Raw genomic sequence first — 23,311 nt, forward strand, 5'->3', positions numbered from 1 at the left:
GCCTACCTGTGGATTTTGGCCTCTAGCTCAGCCGCCGCCTGGGAAAACCTACCAAACCTATGCATTTTTAAAAACTAGAGACTTTGGGGAATCCAAGATGGGGTGACTTGTCGGGCTCTCACCAAGTTCTGTTACCCAGAATCCTTTGCAAACCTCAGAATTTGGGTAAAAAAAACACTTTTTCCTCATATTTCGGTGACAGAAAGTTCTGGAATCTGAGAGGAGCCACGAATTTCCTTCCACCCATCGTTCCCGCAAGTCTCTCAATAAAAATGGTACCTCACTTGTGTGGGTAGGCCTAGTGCCCGCGACAGGAAATGCCCCAAAACACAGCGTGGATAAATCACGTTTTCCCACAGAAAACAGAGGTGTTTTTTGCAAAGTGCCTACCTGTGGATATTGGCCTCTAGCTCAGCCGCCGCCTGGGGAAACCTACCAAACCTATGCATTTTCGAAAACTAGAGACCTAGGGAAATCCAAGACGGGGTGACTTGTGGGGCTCTCACCAGGTTCTGTACCCAGAATCCTTTGCAAACCTCAGAATTTGGGTAAAAAAACACTTTTTCCTCAAATTTCGGTGACAGAGAGTTCTGGAATCTCAGAGGAGCCACAAATTTCCTTCCACCCAGCATTCCCCCAAGTCTCCCGATAAAAATGGTACCTCACTTGTGTGGGTAGGCATAGTGCCCGCGACAGGAAATGCACCAAAACACAAAGTGGACACATCACATTTTTCTACAGAACACAGAGGTGTTTTTTGCAAAGTGCCTACCTGTGGATTTTTTCCTCTAGCTCGGCCGTCACCTAGGGAAACCTACAAAACTTGTGCATTTTTGAAAACTAGAGACCTAGGGGAATCCAAGACAGGGTGAATTGTGGGGCTCTCACCAGGTTCTGTTACCCAGAATCCTTTACAAACCTCAACATTTGGCTGAAAAAACACTTTTTCCTCACATTTTGCTGACAGAGAGTTCTGGAATCTGAGAGAAGCCACAAATTTCCTTCCACCCATCGTTTCCCCAAGTCTCCCGATAAAAATAGTACCTCACTTGTATGGGTAGGCATAGTGCCCGCGGCAGGAAATGCCCCAAAACACAAAGTGGACACATCACATTTTCTCAAAGAAAACAGAGGTGTTTTTTGCAAAGTGCCTACCTGTGGATTTTGGCCTCTAGCTCAGCCGCCACCTAGGGAAACCTACCAAACCTGTGCATTTCTGAAAACTAGAGACCTAGGGGAATCTAAGACGGGGTGACTTGTCGGGCTCTCACCAGGTTCTGTTACCCAGAATCCTTTGCAAACCTGAAAATGTGGCTAAAAAAACACTTTTTCCTCACATTTTGGTGACAGAAAGTTTTGGAATCTGAGAGGAGCCACAAATTTCCTTCCACCCAGCGTTCCCCCAAGTCTCCCGATAAAAATGGTACCTTACTTGTGTGGGTAGGCCTTGTGCTCGCAACAGGAAGTGGCCCAAAACACTATCTGGACGCATCGAAATTAGCAAATAGAAAATGACCTGTTTTTGCAGGGGGGGCACCTGCGTTTTTGGTCCTGGGCTCAGCAGCCACATTTTTCAGAAAACTAGACACCTGAGGGAGTCAAGGGAGGTGTGACTTGCGTGGATCCCCCAATATTTTCTTACCCAGAATCCTCAGCAAACCGCAAATCTAGTTAAAACATCAAATTTTTCCCACATTTCTGTGTGGGATCACAGCACCGGGACAAATTTCCTACCACTCGACGTTCCCCTCAGTCTCCCAGTAAAAATGATACCTCACTTGTGTAGGTGGACCAAGTGTTTGTGACAGGGAAGAGCCAAAAACACGTCTAAATTGAGGGGGAACCAAAGTGGGTCCAAAAGTGCAGCAGAACTTTTATCGGTATAGATGAGACAATGCTGGGTGGTAGGAATTTTGTGGATTACTGCAGATTCCGGAAGGTTCCATCACAAAAATGTGGGAAAAATGTGTGGTTTCCAGAAAATTTGCAGGTTTGCAGGGCATTGTGGGTAAGGAAATGGTGCGGGGTGCATGTGAAGCACATCACCCTGGAATCAACTAGATGTTTAGTTTTCAGATGTGTCTAGGTCTTGTGGATTTTTGTACATGGCAGCGCCCCAAAGTAAAAAAAAGTGCAGCCCTCACCCTTCCAAGTGGGACGATTTTGAGAGTTACCAGGCTGTCATGGCCCAAATGTAAAATAAAAACCAAAAATAATCAGATGTCCTCTTGCTTGCCCTGGGATAAGATGTTTTAGTGTGCGGGGGAGAGCTGAAAGACTGTTAGCCCCTTCAGTTCGGGTGGGGGCATGACCAGGCCCATACTGGTTGGTAGCCACCACCCCACTATTTTCTTTTATTTTTTGTATTCCCTGGCATCTAGTAGACTTTCTGTCTCCCCGGGGTGTGGATCGGGGCTAATTGCCCAATCTGCCCACTGGTGGGCAGAACAACTTTGGCCCCATTTATTTGGGGTGGGGGTATGGCCATACCACCAACCTCCTATTTTGAAAATAAATCTTCCCTGGTCTCTGGCGGGCTTTCTGCCCCCCTTGGGGGCATATGGGCCTTCCAAAATAGGCCAGTCTGCCAGCAAGGGGGGCAGATATGGCCAACAGTAATGTGCGCCAATGGGGAGAGACCCTTGCCCAAGGGGCTGCCCCTCCAAACAAAACACACACATACACACACACCAATCCATGGTGTCTAGAGGTTTCTGCCCCCTTTGGGGGCAGATTGGCCTAACAAAAATAGGCTGATCTACCCCCAAGGGGGGCAGAAATGGCCTAAATACAATTTGCCCCCCAGGGGAGCGACCCTTGCCTAAGGGCTCGCTCCCCATACATAAAAACACAAAGTTAATAAAAAAAATATATGTATCCCTGGTGTCTAGAGGTTTCTGCCCCCCGGGGGCAGATCCGCCTAATTATATTAAGGAGGGGCAGAAAATGCCTAAAAAAATGTTGGCTACCCCCAGGGAGTGGCCCTTGCCAAAGGGGCCGCTCCCCTTATGCGTTAGTATAAAAGAAAAAATTCCCTGGTGTCTTGTGGTTTTAGACCCCCTGGGGGCAGCTTGGCCTAATTATATTAGGCCAATCTGCCCCCAGGGGTGGCAGAAATGGCCTAATAATAACTTCCCTCCCCCCCCCCCCAGGAGGGACCCTTGCCTAAGGGGTCGCTCCGCCAAACATAAAAAAAAATAAAAGTAAACAAAAAAATGTATCCCTGGTGTCTAGTGGTTTTCTGCCCCCCGGGGGCAGATCGACCTAATAATATTAGGCCAATCTGCCCCGGGGGTTAAAATGGCCTAGAAATAATATGCCCCCCCCGAGGAGCGGCCCTTGCCGAAGGGGCTGCTTCCCTTACTTGAAATAGCCCACAAAAGAATGTATCCGTGGTGTCTAATGGTTTTCTGCCCCCCCAGGGGCAGATCGGCTAATAATATTAGACCGATCTGCCCCCAGGGGGTGCAGAAATGGCCTAATAATGATTCACCCCCCCCCGGGAGCGACCCTTGCCTAAGGGGTCGCTCCCCAAACATAAAAGAAATAAAAGTAAACAATTTTTTTTTATCCCTGGTGTCTAGTGGTTTTCTGCCCTCCCCCTGGGGGCAGATCGGCCTAATAGTATTAGGCCGATCTGCCCACAGGGGGGGGAGAAAAGGCATAGAAATAATTTGCCCCCCGAGGAGCAGCTCTTGCCCAAGGGACTGCTCCCCTTACTTCAAATAGCCCACACAAATATATATTCCCTGGTGTCTAGTGGTTTCTGCCCCACCACCCAGGGGCAGATCGCAAGTCCGATCTGCCCGCAGGGGGGGCAGAAATGGCTTAATAATAATTAGCCCCCCTGGAGCGACCCTGCCCAAGGGGTCGCTCCCCAAACATAAAAAAACTAAAAAAACAATAAAGAACATTTTCCCTGGTGTCTAGTGGATTTCTGCCCCCCCGGGGGAAGATCGCCCTAATAATTTTAGGCCGATCTGCCCCCGGGGGGGTAGAAACAGCTGCAAAATGATTTGCCCCCCTGGGGAGCGGCCCTTGCCTAAGGGGCTGCTCCCATTATGTGTACATAAAAAAAAATCCCTGGTGTCTAGTGGTTTCTGCCCCCCTTGGGGGCAGATTGGACTAATAAAAATAGGCCGATCTGCCCCCAAGGGGGGCAGAAATGGCCTACAAAACATTTTGCCCCAAGGGGAGCGACCCTTGCCTAAGGGGTCACTCCCCACAAATAAAAAAAATAAAAAAATTAAAAATCCCTGGTGTCTACAGGGGTTTCTGCTGCCCGAAAGGCCTTTCCTCTCCTTCCAGGCTTCTCTGACCCCCTCCACGTGATCGGAGGAGAAATGCAAAGAATTTCTCCTCCGATCCGGTGCTGGAAGCTGAGCGGAGGGAAGGCCTCTGATGAGGTCAGCCATGGTGGGGTCACGGGGGGGTGGAAGGGGAAGCGATTCCCCTTCCATCCCTGCCTAGGGGAGGGGTGTGCCTGGCCATCGGGGGAACTGGCGCCTTGGACGAGATCACGTTATCCTGGGCACACTAGGGGTTAAGGTCACATTCAGAGTAGCATCTCAGGAACAAAACTAGGCATCAAAAGTACAAACATTAGGAATACCAATTTCCTAACTGTGAGTCTTCACGAATTGCAACTAAGAAATCAATATTCCTAATGTATGAAACTCATTGAGTTCCATTTAGGGATTCCTTGTGGGTCACAAGTCGACCAATCTCATAAATATTAATGGGATAGATTGCAGTTTGTGACTCTTCAGGAATCTATTGTGGTGATGGTGACCTACTGAGGTCAGCAGATCAACATGCCTGTGATAATTTTTTAATAAAAGAATCATTTTTTTAAATGCAGCCATTTTCCTTAAAGAAAACAGGATTTGTTTAAAAAGAAAAAAATTGAAAACTTAAAGTTTCATTTTTTAAGAGTAGACAATGGTCCGTAGGACTACTGCCTGCTCTTAAAAATTCTATTTACCTTCCCCTCTACGAATGGGTTACCACCAGTTTACCACTTGTGGTAAAATGTTACTGTTTTGCAATGGAATTATGTCACAAAATGGTAATAAATACCATAGTGATTTGATAATTGGAAGGAATGCAGTAAACACGCCCTTTCCAAATACCAAAACATAAAGGTGGTCATTAAAACCCTGGTGGTCGGTGTTAAAGCGGCGGTAAGTCCGCCAACAGGCCAGTGGAAAAAAAAATGGAATTACGACCATGGCAGAAACTGCCAACAAAGACAGCCACTTTAACACTCCGACCGCCACGCGGTACAAACAAACAGCGCGGCAGTCACCGCCAACAGACAGGCGGGAGACAATGTACCGCCCACAGTATCACAACCTACCAATCCGCCACCTTTTCCGGGGCGGATTCACTGCGAACAAAAACACGGCGGAAACAGGACTTCAAAGGGAAAACGCTCCCCTCTGCACACCACACGAGGAACCAGGACACCATGGAACCAGAGCTCCACATTTTACCAGCCTTTATCTTCTTGCTCCTCTACCAGTAGCATGAACGCCGGCGGCGAAGACCAAGGTGAGTACTGCACCTACGACACAGGGGAGGGAAAAAACAGTGACACGCAACACGCAACACTTCCACCCCCACCCTCACCCACGACAACACACACACTAATACAGCATGATACATTACAGTTACGCCCCCAACCCCCCCAGAAGAATGCAGAGAGAAAAGGAAATGAGGTGAACGATTGTAATATATTAAAATTCAGAAGTCAAATAATATACATACACTATTTACAAATATATACACCAAGAATATTAGTCCAAGGTATTCCACCCTTAAAGTCCGTGGACCACTGGGCCCACACTGCATGGGCGAGGCCCACACAAGATACCAGAACATGATGGAGAGAACACTGCAGGGGCATCAGATAGAAATTAAACAGGCACCTCAGGCGGAAGGGAAAGGGTGGGCACCTCAGCCAGTTGAGTGCACGACGCCAAATCCACGAGGGGGCCCCATGCCGACTGTTCAATCCTGGGGAGTGCAAAGCCACAGTCTCACAAGTCTCTACAGTGGGTGGGTTGCCCACTGCTATATCCTGTGGAGTGCAAAGCCACAGTCTCTCAAGTCTCTACAGTGGGTGGTTTGCCCACTGTTCAATCCTGGGGAGTGCAAAGCCACAGTCTCACAAGTCTCTACAGTGGGTGGGTTTCCCACTGCTATATCCTGGGGAGTGCAAAGCCACAGTCTCTCAAGTGGATTACAGTCTCCACTGGTTCTGGAGAGGGCTTGGTGCCCAGAGTGCTTCACCCTGCCAACGACAGAGGTAGTGTATGTAAATCTCCACTGGTTCTGGAGGGGGCTTTGTGCCCAGAGTGCTTCATCCTGCCAAGGACAGAGGTAGTGGATGTAAATCTCCACTGATTCTGGAGGGAGCTTGGTGCCCAGAGTGCTTCATCCTGCCAAGGACAGAGGTAGTGGATGTAAATCCCCACTGGTTCTGGAGGGGGCTTGGTGCCCAGAGTGCTTCATCCTGCCAAGGACAGAGGTAGTGGATGTAAATCTTCACTGGTTCTGGAGGGGGCTTGGTGCCCAGAGTGCTTCATCCTGCTCGTGGCGGCTTCAGTAGCGTCAGTGCTTTTGGCACTCATGGGACTACGGTGCTTGTGGTGGCGGTGTCTTTGGCGGCGGTGTCCTTGGCAGCGGTGCTTGTGGCGGCGGTGTCTTTGGCAGCGGTGCTTGTGGCGGCTGTGTCCTTGGCAGCGGTGCTTGTGGCGGCGGTGTCTTTGGCAGCGCTTCAGCTGCTGGCGGTCCTGTCTTGGGCAGCGGGGCTGCTGGCGGTCGCCTCCTGGCCAGCAGGGCTGATGCTGGCGGTGCTGTCTGGGGCAGCGGGGCTGCTGCTGGCGGTCACCTCCTGGGCAGCGGGGCTGATGCTGGCGGTCCTGTCTGGGCCAGCAGGGCTGCTGCTGGCGGTTGGCTCCTGGGCAGCGGGGCTGATGCTGGCGGTCCTGTCTGGGGCAGCAGGGCTGCTGCTGGCCGGCTCCTGGGCAGCGGGGCTGATGGCGGTCTTCTCCGCCGTGCTGATCTTCCCAGACTTGCCAGGTTTCTTGTGCCCCTTCCCCACCTTGGAAGGTGTTGCAGCTGACTCCATACTCCGACCTGTACCCCTGGGAGTGGCTTTGGTGGCTGTTGTCTTCCCCCTCTCCCGACAGGCACTGGCCAACTTTTAATGCTTGACAGGTGGGGGACTGTCCGTGCTGTGGCTCCTTGCCACACAGGCTGCCCTGCTGCCTGGTGCACTCCAGAATCCGGTGACTACTGGCACCACTGGTCCCGCCGATGTTGTGGCTGAGGTACTGGGTTGGAACCTGGAGAGTCGGGCCCTAGGAGACTGACGGGGTGGCGGAGGTGAGGGAAAGAGGTCAAGGCTGGTCAGGAAAAGTTTCTTAGGAACACTGGGACAGGTAGCTGGAGGGGGTTTGGGAGTGGAAGAAGAGGTTGTGGTTGTAGGAGGTGTACGTTTGGTGACTTTGGGTGAAGGTGCATGCGCTGGAGGCTGTCGTGAGGTGGATAGCTGTTGGGTGGGTGTGTGCCTGCGTTTGTGTACCTTGGGAGGTGGCATCACAGACACACTGGGAGAGGACACAGGGGATGTGTGAATGGTAGTGGGGGTGGTGACTGCACGTGAGCGGGGTGTGGTGGTGGGTGCGCTGGTGATGGAAGTAGTGCATGCAGGTGTGAGTGGAGATGAGACTGGGAGGGAGGAGGGAGACGAGGAGGAGGGTTACACAGTGGAGGCAGTGGATGTTGCTATGTCTGCATGTGTGTGATGCTTGCGTGAGTGCCTGTGGGATGTGTGGTGCTTATGTTTGCCTGAGCTTCCTTTGTGTGTTGAGGTGTGTGCATGCTGGTCTGATGGTGTGCTTGGGGTAGGCTGAGGTACAGGGGATTGGGTCTGGGTGGAGGAAGTTGGAGGGGGAGGCTTGAGACAGGAACAATGGCTGCCATCAGTGCTGAGGCCAGAGTCTGAAAAGCTTGCTGAAGGGCTGCCTGACCAGAATGAATGCCCCCCAGGAATGCATTGGTTTGTTGCAACTGCCTCTCTACACCCTGGATGGCATTCAAAATGGTAGACTGCCCAACAGTGAGGGAGCTAAGGAGGTCAATGGCCTCCTCACTGAGGGCAGCAGGGGTGACTGGGGCAGGGGCTAAGGTGCCTGGGGTGAAGGAGTTGCCCACCCTCCTGGGTGAGGGGGCACGGGGCAAAGGCTGAGGGGCTGCTGGGAGGGCGGTGCTGGAGGGGGGGTGGCGGCTGTACCTGTAGATGCGGGGTGCACAGATGGGGCTGCCACCGCAAGGGAGCTCCCATCAGAGGACGAGTCCGTATCACTGGTGTTGGCTCCTGTCCCCGCCGTGGAGCTCCCCTCGCCCTCCATCCCACTGGTGAAATCAGACTCCGTAGTGTTGCCCTCCAGTGCCATGTGGGATGCAGCTCCCTCCTGCTCCGGTGCCACTGTTCCTCCGCCTGATGATGCTAATGCACACTTTTACAGGGAGACCACAAAAAGGGGGGGGAGACAGAATAAAGACATGTTGAGTGCATGCATTACCGCTACCGTTGGCGGACACGACAGACACAGAAGCCCCCTGCACTATGCCGCGTACTTGGGGTCCACTATTCAATCCCTGGGACATGGCCTACAAGGCTATGGCCGATATCTGAACACATGGATGTCACAGGAGCCTGACTAGGTGTAGTTGGCACTGTACCCAGGTGGGGTGGGGTGCCACAGGGTCTGCCTAAAAAAGGGAACTTAACTAGCACACTCGCCCTGGCCTAGGGAAACCCACAGCCCACCTCCCCCACCCAGACACCTCCACTGTACGCTGAATCAGCAGAATGAGAGTGTACTTACCCCCTTGTTGCTGCTGTGATGCCCTCAAGCGCCCATCCAACTATGGGTACGCCACCGCCAGGATCCTGAACATCAGGGGTGTCATGGTGCGACGGGCACCCCTCCCATGTTGGGAGGCCATCCCCAGCTGGGCCTCCGTCTGTACAGGGGAAAAAGAGAAGTTTTTACCAACTGCACAGTCACAGTCATTGGCCCGTATCCCTATCCTTGCCATGTGGCACATGCACTCACCGTAGTTTCATGCATGCATCATTCTCCCCCCTATCTTTCATCCACACAACTCTACACAGGCATTGCCCATACAGCATGCTCACAGTGTACTTACCTGTGTGTCTGGAGGACCGTAGAGTAGCGTGTAATGGGGGAGGGCCCCATCCACGAGTTTCTCCAACTCCTCCGTGCTGAAGGCAGGGGCCCTGTCCCCAGACGCACGAGCCATTGTCTCTTCCAGACTGAGGTCACAGCAGCACTTGCAGTGTAGGTCCTCTCCTGTCGAAGATCAGGTATCAAGTGATTGAACAGATAGAAAATGGCAGTCACATCCACGGCGGTGCGTACCGTCACCGCCGGCGTACTTCGTCATTGGCTCCTGGGACCCACAGGGTCCAATGTTAACCAATGCAGAATTGCGCCGCTGTCTTCGACCGCCTACCGCGACAGTGTACAATGCCAGCGCAGTTACCTCATATCCCATTGTCCCACTTTACATGTCAGGCAGCTGCCATTTCAGGGGCCCACATGGCTTTATTTTTAACTGCGTCACACATACCTAGGCCTTGCCTCAACACTCATACAGGCAAAATTCGGGTTATAAATGGTTTTCTGAGTAAGCTGTGGTTGACTCTGTGCTCGCTGTTGTCCTTCATTGGAACCGTCCGCTGGGACATGTGAGGAGATGGCAGCATCCTCCGGTGTACAGACCGCTGGTGGACCTGTCGACAATGGAGGAAAGACATATAATCATCACCTACAGGCTTGATCGTGCCACAATCCTGGAACTGTGTGCCCAGTTGGAGCCAGACCTGATGTCAGCTATCCGCCATCCCACAGAAATCCCCCCTCAAGTGCAGGTGCTGTCAGTACTCCATTTCCTTGCAAGTGGGTCTTTTCAAACTACATTGGCCATAGCATCAGGGATGTCCCAGCCTATGTTTTCCAACGTGTTGTCCAGAGTGTTGTCTGCCCTGCTGAAACACAAGCAGAGCTACATCGTTTTCCCTCAGGTGGAGGATTTGCCTACAGTGAAAGGTGACTTCTATGCCCTGAGACATATCCCCAACATCATAGGTGCCATTGATGAGACACATGTGGCCTTGGTCCCCCCCCCGAAGGAGTGAACAGGTGTACTGAAACTGGAAGAGTCACCATTCGATGAATGTGCAGATGATGTGTTTGGCAGACCAGTACATCTTCCATGTTAATGTGAAATTCCCTGGCTCAGTGCATGATGCTTACATCCTGCGGAATAGCAGCATCCCTTATGTGATGGGGCAACTCCAGAGGCACCGTGTGTGGCTATTAGGTGAGCACCTGGAACCAAATCAGTGGCAATAGTTGTCTGGTTCTGGGGATAATCCTACAGGTTAGTGTGTGTCTAACAGTTGTCCCTCGCCATTTGCAGGTGACTCTGGCTACCCCAAACTCTCATGGCTACTGACACCAGTGAGGAATCCCAGGACAAGGGCAGATAAATGCAACAATGAGGCACATGGGCGAACTAGGAGGATTATAGAGTGGACCTTCAGCCTCCTGAAGGCCAGGTTCTGATGCCTCCATATGACAGGTGGTTCCCTATTCTACTCACCAAAGAAGGTGTGCCAGATCATCGTGGCCTGCTGTATGCTTCACAACTTAGCTTTGCGATGACAGGTGCCTTTTCTGCAGGAGGATGATCAAGATGGAGGTCTTGTGGCTGCTGTGGAGCCTGTGGACAGCGAAGACGAGGAAGCAGAAGAAGAGGACATCGACAACAGGAACTCTGTGATCCTGCAATACTTCCAGTGAGACACAGGTAAGAAGACAAACCTGCCTACTACATGTACTTTAACAGTACTACCTCTCTACTGTCTGTCCTTTTCACCCAGTGTGTGGTCACTGAGTTGTCACTTTCCCTTACGATTTCACAGATGTGTGTCCAACTGTGTGATATCTGCTTTGTTTCCTCATGGACTAGAGCTGTGTGACATAGGTATGTTGACATTACAATTGAAAGAGCATTTTGTCACTGTAATTGCTAATACACTATTTCGAAATCACAGACAGACTCCAGATTGTGTTGTGCTTTAAGGGTGTTTATTTAAGTGCTCAATATTGGAGGGGGTTGTAAAATGGTGTGGGTGATGGTGGAGGAATGTCCATGGCAGAGTCCAGTCTATTAGTCTCACAGGTGCATTGTCCAAAGGGGCATAGAAAGTGGAGCTGGGGCAGTTTGAGGATGGACAGGGTGACAAGGTGGGACAAAAGGATGACATTCAGGGCGGTCTCATTTCTTGGCGGGGGTCTCGGCATTGTTCTCTGTCTTTGTCCTGGATCTCAGGGACTGTTTGCGGGGTGGTTCTCCCTCTGCAGGGGGTGGGGTGCTGGTGTGGTGGTCCTGTGGTGGTACACACTGTCCACTAGCGCCGGCGGAGGTGGTGGGCAGTTCATCGTCCAGGCTAGTGCCAGGGGCCCCTTGTTGTGCCACAGTGTCCCTCCTGGTGCTGAGGACTTCCTTCAGCACCCCTACGATGGTGCCCAGGGTGGAAATGTTGGATCTGAGTTCCCTGAAGCCCAAATACTGTTCTTCCTGCAGCCGCTGGGTCTCCTGAAACTTGGCCAGTAGCGTTGCCATTCGTCCCCTGGGAATGATGGTACGCTCCCATGATGTTGGAGAGGGCCTCGTGGAGAGTGGATTCCCTGGGCCTGTCCTCCCCCTGTCGCACAGCAGCCCTCCCAGTTCCCCTGTTTACCTGGGTTTCTGTCCCCTGAACGGTGTGCCCACTGCCCCCAGGTCCCTTTTGTTGTTGGGGTGGTGGGTTAGCCTGGGTTCCCTGTAGTGGTGGTCACACTGCTGATTGACTTGTCTTGGGGACAGAGGCATGGGCCCGCTGGGTGGGTGCCTTGCTGGTGTTTCCAGAGGGGAAAAGCTCTGTAGGTGCTTCTGCCAGTGTGAGGGGAACTGACTGTCCCGAGGTCCCAGATGGGCCGGGCTGGTCATCTAGATCCAGTTGGACAGAGCTACTGTCATCACTGTGGGCCTCTTCTGTTGGTGGTGTGGACGTGTGTGGACCCTCCTGTGCGGTGACATTGGGTAGGGGTACTGCAGGGGTGTAAAAGCATGATTATTGCATCTGGGTGTACCATGGTGTGCAATGGGTGGGTGACCGTGTACCCCATTGCTTGCATTCCTGTGTGGGACCTTGTGTGATGATGGTTTAGGGGGGTGTATGGGTATGTGCAGTGGCCATGCATTGGTCATGGGTGTCCTTGCTTTGTTGTTGCATGCAGGGCTTGGTGTTGGAATGTGTGGTTTGTGATATTGGGACATTTGTGAGGAGTAGGAGTGATGGGGTGAGGGCGAGGGTGGGGGTATGTGATGGTATGCAGGTAGGGTGGGGGATATAGTAGTTAAGATTTGACTTACCAGAGTCCATTCCTCCTGCTACTCCTTCGAGGCCCTCAGGATGCAGAATAGCCAAGACTTGCTCCTCCCATGTTGTTAGTTGTGGGGGAGGAGGTGGGGGTCCGCCGCCAGTCCTCTGAACCGCAAGGTGGTGTCTTGAGACCACGGAACGCACCTTCCCCCGTAGGTCGTTCCACCTCTTCCTGATGTCATCCCTATTTCTTGGGTGCTGTCCCACTGCGTTGACCCTGTCCATTATTCTTCACCATAGCTCCATCTTCCTAGCTATGGAGGTGTGCTGCACCTGTGATCCGAATAGCTGTAGCTCTACCCGGATGATTTCCTCCACCATGACCCTGAGGTCCTCCTCAGAAAACCTGGGGTGTCTTTGCCGTGCCATGATGTGGTGTGGGTGATGTGTGAGGTGGTGTGTGTTGTGATGTGTGAGGGGATGTGTTGTTTGAGGTGCTTGGATGTTGTGTGAGCGATGATGTTGTGTGTCTGTTAATGCTTGTGTTGTTTCTGGTGGTGTCTCTCTCTGGCCTTCTTTCGAAATTTTGGTAGTAAGGGTTTGTGGGTGATGTGGGTGTGTGTTTTATATTGGATTGGGTGTGTGGGAGTGGTGTATGTATGTGTATCAGGTGTGTGTATTTGGAATTGTCCAATGTGGTTGTGTTTTGTAAATGTGTGTGTATTTTGAGTGCGGCGGTGTGTACCGCCAATGAAAGACCGCTGCATGTATTCATGGGTTGTGATAGTGTGGGCGTATTTCTGTTGGCGGAACGGTGGAGGTTTTGTTATCGCCAGTTTATCACTGACCTTTGGTGTGGTGGACTTGTGTGGGTGTCTCAAATTTGGCGGACTCCGAGCTGTGGGTCATACTGACCGTGGTGGAATTCCGCTGCCACGGTGGTGTGTTGGCGGTCTTTTGCACGGCGGTAAGCAGCTTTTACCGCCAATGTTGTAATGAGGGCCAAAGTGTGATTCTGTAAAAAGTTACCAAATCACATTGTGTGCTTATGAAAAAGCTTGTTTCCATTCTCAAATTGCTCGATTCTGCAAATCAGGCCATTTGTGATCCACAAAATGCTTTGTACATCTGGCCTTAGATTTCATAAATGAAAGAGTAGATTTCACTCTGTGTTACTGAAATGATTTTAGAAATACAGTGGTGTTCTCTGGAGGCACACACTTTAATCTTGCTTTGGATGGTGTAAATATCATCCATCTGCACAGGAAGTGACATCACTGGATTTCTCATTATCCATCTGCACTGGAAGTGATATCACTAAATATCCTATTATTCATTTGCACATGAAGTGACATCAATTTGTCCCCCTCCCAGGACCAACCTAATGGCTGCCCTAGCCTGGACACGCAGCAAGTGTGCCACTGGCATGGCAATCCGTGCCTGTCCATGCCTTGGCTGTTCCCATTGCCACGAACCCTGGTCCTCTACCTTCCTGCCACTACCATGCTGCTACTCTCCATGACCTCAACCCTGGTGGCTGCAATATATACTGCTACCTCACCACACAACACTGAGGGAGCATTCTCCTTCACTTCCTGTAAGTTTTCATGGTCTTACCAACACCCAGCACCCACCATTCCGACATCCCCAAACATCCCACTTTTCCACACTCACACCGTTCTACAACCACGTACACAACACTACATACTTGCATGCATAATAATCAACACTCTCTCATTCACCAAAAACACCACTGATATCTGGACCTTCTACACCAGGCACCTAGTCAGTTGGTACATGGAGAAACGTAGACTGATGAAAAGCCACTGCAAGCAACTTGAGTGCAAATGGACAATGATCCAGGGAAATGCAGATAGGAACATGTTCAAATCCGCATTAAGACACTACCACCAAATGATCTAGACCACAAAACACCCCACTCTGGTGGACTACATCGATTCCAGCATTAGCACAAGCAAAGAAATGTTCTCCATCACCTCACTTTGGGCCGCCTCCAACTCAATCATCCTGTCCCAGGGCCTCTGCAACCATCTCTCTCAATTCTTCAGCAAAAAATCACCACCATTTACAGCAACTTTAGCCCTCAACTGGACCTGACAGACCTTACCAAACAATTCTCAATCGTATCCAAAGAAATAATGCTAACCACATGGCTCATCATTTTTCTGGTCATGGAAATGCACGTGTTGCAGGGGAAAGGGCCCCGGCCTTCACCAACGAGGAATTGGAGAAGCTCGTGGACGGGGTCCTGCCCCTGTACACCAAACTCTATGGACGGCCAGAGGTACAGGTGAGTAGGAGAATTGGAGGGCATGGATGTGTGTAGTGGTGGGTGTTGGCTGCATACATGTGTGCACCTGTGATACTGTATGGTCCAGGGTTCCTGACATGCTTTGTGTGTGTGCTGTTAGGCTATTTGAAATGTCCGTCCCATAGTGGACGTATAGCCAGCTGTGTATGATTGGCCAGTGTCTGACCTTAGTGTTATTTTTCTGTGTGTCCCACATAGGTCAGCACCCACCAGAAGAGGGCACTTTGGCATGCATTCGGCAAGGAAGTGTGGACCATGGGGGTCTACAGCTGGTGGAGCCCCCACTGCAGGAAGAGGTTGGAGGATCTGCGGGGCTGGGCGAGGAAGATCTGTGGGGCCCAGCTGGGGAAGTCCTCCCAACGAGGAAGGAGCACCCGTTGCCACTGCCCTCCCTTATGCAACGCATCCTGGCGGTGGCATACACGGACCTGGATGGGCGCTTGAAGGCTGCACAGCAGTCACAAAGGGTTGAGTACATATACCATGTTTTGGCCCTTTGATGGATGTGTGTGTGTGTGCATTCGTATTTAGACTGTCTAGTGGCAGGGACCCTGACTGATGTCCATCTATATAATGGCCCCGTGGGAAGTAGGGGTGTTTGGGTCAAGTCTGCAGTACGTCAGATCCTTAAATTAGCTGGGGAATGGCTGCAGATCAGGGTTCAGGGCACTAGTCAGGGGCACAGCCATGTGTATAGCAGTAGGCGCTGCCTGGTGGAATGCTTTCTGGGTGGGTGCACGTGTGACCCACTAATGTACCTCCATTCAACTATTTACAAGTGTCTCTCCTGTTTTGTCTCCCCATCCCTGTTCTCTTGTGTTGTCTGTGTACATCAGCATCATCTGGCAAGGGAGCTGAGGCACTGGCGAGTGGGGATGCAGCGGCCCACGGATCCTCAGAGACAGAGTCGTCCAACACCAAGGGGACCAGTGGGTTGGAGGGTGAGGGGAGTACCACGGGGAGGCAACTACCACTGGAGGTAGTGACTCTGATACCTCCTCCGATGGGAGCACCCTGGTGGTGGTGGACCCTAGAGGGCCCACCCTTACTGTTTAATCTTCCGCCACCCCCATACCATCACCGCCCTCCCATTTGCTCCCTACCGATTTGCCCATGCCCGCTCACCCAGAAGGATGGGTGTCTCCTTCGCCCGGGCACCTCATCCCCTGCCCCAGTCAACCCTGCTGCCCTCACAGGGGAGGTTATTGACCTCCTGAGAACCATCTCTGTAGGGCAGACAACCATTGTCAATGCCATCCAGGGGCTAGCATCAGAGGTGCAGCAGACCAATGCCTATCTGGATGGCATTTACGGTGCCGTGTCTGGCCTACAGAGATCTTTTCAGGCTCTGGCCTCCTCTTGGACCGCAGCTAGTGTCCCTGGTCATTCTGTCCCCCTTCCAACCACCTATACCCCTTCCAGCACCCCATTCCCTTCACCCGTCCAAAGCACACATTCTGACACGCAGGCACACAACTCAACGTACAAGAAGCACACTTCAAAAGACAAGCACAACACCTCCCACCACAAGCATACACACAGCCAACATACACTTGTACACACCAAAATCCACATCCCCCAGTGTGCCCACCTCTTCTGCCTCCCTGTCTGTCCCTTACACATGCACACCCACAGTCACTGCACCCTCATTCAATGTTGCTGACCCTGTTCCTGCAGTCACCACAATTGCAAACATTCATTCATGCACCCCAGGCACCACACCTGCACTCACCACAACGACTTTAGTTGACAAATGCAGCACACTCACCAGACTAGCAGACACCCAGACAACATCCATTTACACTGGCAGCCTGTCTTGTCCCACGGTGTCCTCCCCCCTCCTACCAAGACACTCAAATGCACCAAAACACACACCCATCACACATCCACCACACCTCAGCATACTGTCCAGTCACCTGCACCCACATCACGCACACCTACACCTGTCACAACCACTCCCTCTACCTCCACTCCAACGCCTTCCTCCAGGTCCACCGCAATTGCACCTAAGAAACTTTTCCTCTCCTGTGTTGAACTATTCCAACCCACTGGCCCACCCCGTCTCATCCCTAAACTTGCTCACCTCCTTGCCCTGCCCACTCCTCCAACATCACAGCCCGCCCCTGTCTGCCCTTCACATTCCCGTGCCCCTTCCCCAGAGAGGAAGTAGCCCCGTGCTGAACCAGGTCCATCTGCCACACCGGTCCAAGCTCACTCCCCCACCTTCCAAGAGCAAAACCAAACCCCCTCCACCTGCCACACAAAAGTCTATGCCCCCCCTGTCATAAATCCCCTCCCCCACCACCCCCGCCCCTGTTCCCTGAGGTGCCTGGATGCCCCATTGTTGCCCCTATGAGGTGGAGTACCTTAGCACTTGTGGGAGTCAAGTTGGGGCTATTGCGGCCCATTGGACTTATTGCACGATGGACTGGCCATTGGCCCTCTAAGCACTTATGTTGCTCAGTGAGCATAATAAAGGTTATTGTGTGGCCTGTGTTGTTAGAGGCACACTCTGGAGCCGTGGTCTCTTGTTTCATTGTTTGGGAGTGTTGGGCACATGTATGTCTTTTGGGGAGGTTGGATTTACCTTGTGTCGGGTAAGTACCTCTTGCTGTGGGGTGTGTGGCTTGTGCTGCTGTGAAGGGTTGTGGGAGTGTTGCAGGGTGGGTGGAGTGGGTGGGTATGTAACTGTGCCCTTTCTTCCCTTATTTAGTAGGTTGCAGTACTTACTGTCATCGTCTTTGTCAGCAGTCTCGGTTGTGGAGGTATATGGCAAAGAGCAGGGCTGGCATGATCTGCAACTCTCTCTCCATGTTTGCTTCAGCGTGTTGTGTGAGCCTCTGATGAGTGTTTCCTTATATTTGGTTTGTTTCCGTATGGCTTTGCGTGGTAGTGGTTTCCGCCCCAGACCTGACAGCGGTCTAGTGGTTCATTATTTGATGGGTGGGTAGGGCCTTTCTGTCGGCCTGTAGACAGGCTCCGCCGTCGTTGTTGGCACTCCTCTGCTGGTGGTGAGTGGTTTTCAGGATGCCTGTGTTTCAGTTGGTTCATTATTTGGCGGTTCGGACCGCACGTCTGTTGGCGGTTGTTACCGCCACTGCCGGCGGTGCAGTGTTTACCGCCATGTTCATAATGAGGGCCTATATTTCGATGTAGGTGCCACCTACTAAGAAAAACCGTTGCCTTCTTTTCTCATGAACTTCATGCTATAGTTGATGTATACGTCTCTCTTCTAAACTAATATAACAGCCTTTAGTTAAACCATAAACAAGCATTACTTCTGAAACACAAGCACACTCAAAATTTAGCAATCATGAAACCCACACATTTGTAGAAATTTGACCACGTACTCATTACATAAAGAAGAATCATTGAACCCATGTGATTCAGTGTCAATTTCTAGCTCCTTTGAACTATTATGCATTAAATGTACTGTGTCATTAACTGTTCCTGCCTGAGGGCAAGATTCCATATATAAAGACCTCAAAGAAAACTACAAGTTCACTTCTTCTAATGGAAGTTTCCCAGACTAAACTTGCACACTTTGTTGGCTGATAACTAACATGTTGCTGTTCCAATCTCTGGAATGATCTCCCTCTTCAGCACTTTTGACTCCGTAATTATGAAACCTTTGTAAAAGCTTTTAAAAATGTTTGTTTTTCTAATCCCTTTTATTTCTGTTCCATCTGTTGTTGTGCTTTTCCCTTGAATTAATTTTCTGTGTGCTGATACATGGTACCTCCACAGAGAATGTAAAGTAAAACATTTAATATGTTTGAATGATGATCATTTCTCCTCTTTAATTGATTCGGATATGTATCAAGAGCATGATATATATCTCAGATATAGATTTCAGCAAGAGGTCTACTTTCTCTAAATCGTAACTTTGGTTTTGTCCTTTTCCTGGTTGTACCAGGGTATTAATGATTTGGGCTTCAATGATTTAATTTTTGAGTTTGTCTATTTATGTCTTACGGTTGAGGTTTACAGTTCTTGATTTGACATCTATGTGAATTGTGTAAGTTGCTAAAATTGTATTCCAGAGAGATGAAATGTAGTTCAAGATGGATATTTTGTGGGTGTTAAGCTTACTTGATGGGCTGAGTTCAACTGATTTTAGTTGATGATATGCTATCGGTGGTATGGTGATGTTACCCATCGAAAGTTAATGATGAGTGGTATCTGACTATAGCATTCGAACAATTAAAAGATATTCTCCTTGACATTTGTGGAGTGAATTGTGTATTGAATGAAGTTGGATGTCCTGATGATGGGGACTCCCAGGAGGCTGACATCACCTGAGGAAATGTTGCTTGTGTTTGTGAGGGAGGTGGTTGCCCCCAGAATATTGATTTAAATGATAATGGATTTTTGTAAGCTTACCCTTTGTGTTTATTATGAACGTTAAGTATCTTTGAGGGTGAATATCTAGAGAACATGAAAAGACTTTGAACTACTCAATTGTGGCCATTTAGATTTGCATGTGCATTTTTGATTTTTAATGTTGTAGCCACTAAAGCTACATTACCTAAGAATGTGGAAACAGGTGGTTTTTGCCAAATTCCGTAATGATAACTGCCTCAGAATCTACATGACCATCATGTCTGATGTGTCCACTAGAAAGTGTACTATGGATCCTGAGCTAATGAACGGGGGATTCTGATTTTTTATACCAGTGGGTGATGTGTGTGGCCTGTAGTGGGAATATGTTGAAGTTGCTATTGGTGTTGGTGTATGTATGGCAAAAAGTGGTAAGGGATTTCTGAATGCAAGTGGGGATGAGAATAGGGAGGTATGCTAGAAGCAATTTGCTGAAACCTTACATTTCAAGTAGGTCTGTTCTATGTTGAGTTTCACACTTCAAGGACACAAACACAACTCACATCAATGTATATCCTTGTCTTAAAATAATCTTTGCTTTGAATGCCCAGATGGGATGCTCAGGAAGCACAGCCTAAGTCGAGGCAGTGCCAACTGATACGTTTGTGTAACTTGGGACGGCTAATAGGTAAAGTAGGACAAAAACTGCTTGTCTACTAGGAAGTGTGGATGCCTTCAGTAAATGCAGGTACTGTAAAAATAAGCTTCTTTTTGAGTCTTATTTTTTCATAGAAGCCAGTCTAATGGAGGAGAGGGTTGTTGAAAATGACTTCTTTATTATGGCATATTAATTAAGGTATATTATGGCATAGGTAAAGAAGTTCACAGTTATATAATCCAGGAATATCAATGAGAGCAAAAAAAAATACATCTCCTGTCTTAAAAGGAAATGTTTTAGATTGTGCTTTCAAAATGCTTATTCTGTGTCCAGGGTCTCACTGGGACAGAAAATACTAAGTTCCAACAAAATAGATTCCACTACTTAGTATTTGTCTAGTAAAAGAAAAACAACCAAAATCTGTTAATCAAGCCATTTTGAACTTTTTAAAACTAGCTGTAAAATGCAGTAGTGAAATTCACTACAGGCAAGATGTACTTTGAACTAGTTCCAAAATACTGGTTGTAATTTACAACCAGTATTTTTGCAACTTGTTTAGTTATTTGAGAACTGACTTACGTACTGATGGTTCAGTTCGTAAATTACTGATGCTTAGTGAGTCACAATTCAACCTACCTCATTTAATATTATTGGGGTAGGTCACAAATTGGGACTCACTAGGATTAGCAGCTAACATGGGGATGATGGTCTGTCAGAGTCAGGTGACCACCATGTCTGTGATTGCTTTTAAATATAGCAATTTCTTTTAATGCAACTTGTTTTTCTTAAAAGAAAACGGGATGTGTTAAAAAAAAACAACATGTGAGTTTCAGATTTGATCAACAATAACATAGGGGAGCAGGTCTCTTGGGGATCCCTTCTCGTTTCCGGAAGGATTACCACCTCCGCAAAGGGGCTGGTAAGCCATTCTCAAACAGGAAGTGATTCCCAATGGGTTAATGTTTTGCAAGTATAATTCAGCTACAAAACATTAATACATACCACTATGATTAGGTATTTGCATGGGGCAACCTAACCATACCCCTTCAAAATACAAAATCAGTATTGGGTCTTAAGCCCAAATTCTGATTTGGTAATTTGTTACAGAATCACAATTTGAGGTTTGTAAATAAGAAATGGGCATTTTCACAATTGCAAACTACCTGTTTGCAACCATGAAAATGCTGGGTGCCTCTGAGCCTTAGTTCATTCTCTTAAAAAAAATAAAAACATTGTTATGTCCCTGCTTTCCTACCCACAAAGTTCTTTTGGTCCATGTAGGAAATCTGCCTTTTCTGTGCCGTCACTCTGGCTTGTTTTACCTTTTGCTGTACTATATATTTTAGTTGGTTTTAGAATTTACCCCTCCTAACTAGTAGTTTAGTGTCCGTACTCCCCTTTTGAACATTGTTAAATTAGTATACTTCTAATTGGTATACTGTACCTACATATTAGTGTCTAGTACATGACACATAATGCACCCAGGGTCTGGAAATTAAATGTTTCTAGTGGACTGAATCACTGTTGTGTTATCCATTAAAGTGCCTGTTAGACCTGATAGCCTTAGGGTGGTCATCCCCAACTTTTTGCTTGCCTTCGTCCACTTTTCTGACACTGTTTTTGCTGGTTTTAGGACTCTGCGCACTTTACTTCTGCTAATCAGTGCTAAAGTGGATATGCTCTCTCCCCTAAAAGATGGTTCATATCCAATTGGCACATTTGATCTACTTGTAAGTCCCTAGTAAAGTACACTACATGTGCCTAGGATCTTTAGATTGAATGCTACTAGTGGGCCTGCAGCACTGGTTGAGCCACCCACATAAGTAGCCCCTTAACCATGTCTCAGGCCTGCCATTACAAGGCCTGTGTGTGCAGTTTCACTGCCACTTCGACTTGGCATTTAAAAGTACTTGCCGAGCCTTAAACTCCCCTTTTTCTATATATAGGTCACCCCTAAGGTAGGCCCTATGTAACCCATAGGGCAGGGTGCTGTGTAGATAAAAAGCAGGATACATACCTATGTGTTTTATATGTCCTGGTAGAGGAAAACTCCTAAATTCATTTTCCACTACTGTGAGGCCTGCTCCTCTCATAGGCTAACATTAGGGCTACCCTCATATCCTGTTTGAGTGGCAGATTCTGATCAGAAAGTGGTAAACAGATCATGTTTAGTATGGCCAGAAAAGTAATACAAAATCCTGCTTATTGGTGAGGTCAGATTTTATATTACTATTATAGAAATGCCACTTTTAGAAAGTGAGCATTTCTCTGCACTTAAAATCCATCTGAGCCTTACAGCCTGTCTCCAGTCCACGTCTGGGATGGGCTGGTTGACAGCTCCCTTGTGCATTTCATCCAGACAATCACAAACACTGGATACTCAGTCACACCTGCACTCATCTGCATACTGAATGGGTTTTCCTGGGCTGGAAGGGTGGAGGAGCCTGACACTTACATTTCAAAGGCTAGTGGCCTGCCCTCACACAATGGCCTATAAAAACCCCTACTTGGACCCTGGCAGAAACACCTGTACTGAAAGAGGATCTTGAACTCTTCAAAACCACTCTTTGAAGTCTCAACCACTTCAAAGTCTTGTTTGGGTATATAAACTGGGTCCCTGACCCCACCAACTCAGAAGCTTCCTGGGACAGACATTCTGACACAGATCCTGCAACCTACCAAGGGGAGCTGTCTGTCCACCCAAAGGACTCACCTGGACTGCCTTTCTGTGAAGGACTACTGCCTTGTGGTTGCTTTGCTGCCTTGGATTGAGCCTGCCTCCTGTTCCTGAAGTCTTAGGGCCAAAAAGACTTCTCCTCTTCAATGAAACTCCTTGTGTTGGGAAAAATAGGTGCATAGCCTGCCGGAAACGATGCACGGCCTGCCCAGCAGTAAAAGAAGTGCTGCATCGTCGAACCGGAACAACGCAGCCTGGCTCCCCGAGTGGAGATCCACACAGCACCTATGTTGCGGCAGGAACTTTGATGCACAGCCAAATTAGATTGATGCATCGCCAAGCCAGAACAACGCAGCCCAACTTCCTGCCCTGCATCAGAAACTCTGACACATCGCCATACCAGATTGACGCGACACAAGTGACTTCATCCCACACACCCAGGATTTCCACGCATCATCCCTGGGCATCCAAAGACCCCGCATCGCAGTGAGGATCCAAGACTATGCAGTGGAAATCGACACAAAGCCCTTGCAGAGAGGGAAGAATCAAAGCATTGTCTGTGCATGTCATGAAATCTGATACACACCTTCAATTTTCCACGCATCTCCTCCTCGGCTGTCTTTGTGCGTGTAATTTTTAGGCATAACAGGTACTTTGTGCACACCAGAGACATTTGTTGATTTCTAAAGACTTAAGACTCTTCCTATCATTGCAAAAATGATATTTACTAGTGCTTATCAAATCTTGATCATTTTGACCTTAATTTACTGAGATAAATATCTCATATTTTTCTAAACCTGCGTGGTGTATTTTTGTGGTGTTTTCACTGTGTTATTGCATGGTTTTATTGCA

Source organism: Pleurodeles waltl, chromosome 3_1 (assembly GCF_031143425.1).
Source record: "Pleurodeles waltl isolate 20211129_DDA chromosome 3_1, aPleWal1.hap1.20221129, whole genome shotgun sequence".
Classification (NCBI taxonomy): domain Eukaryota; kingdom Metazoa; phylum Chordata; class Amphibia; order Caudata; family Salamandridae; genus Pleurodeles; species Pleurodeles waltl.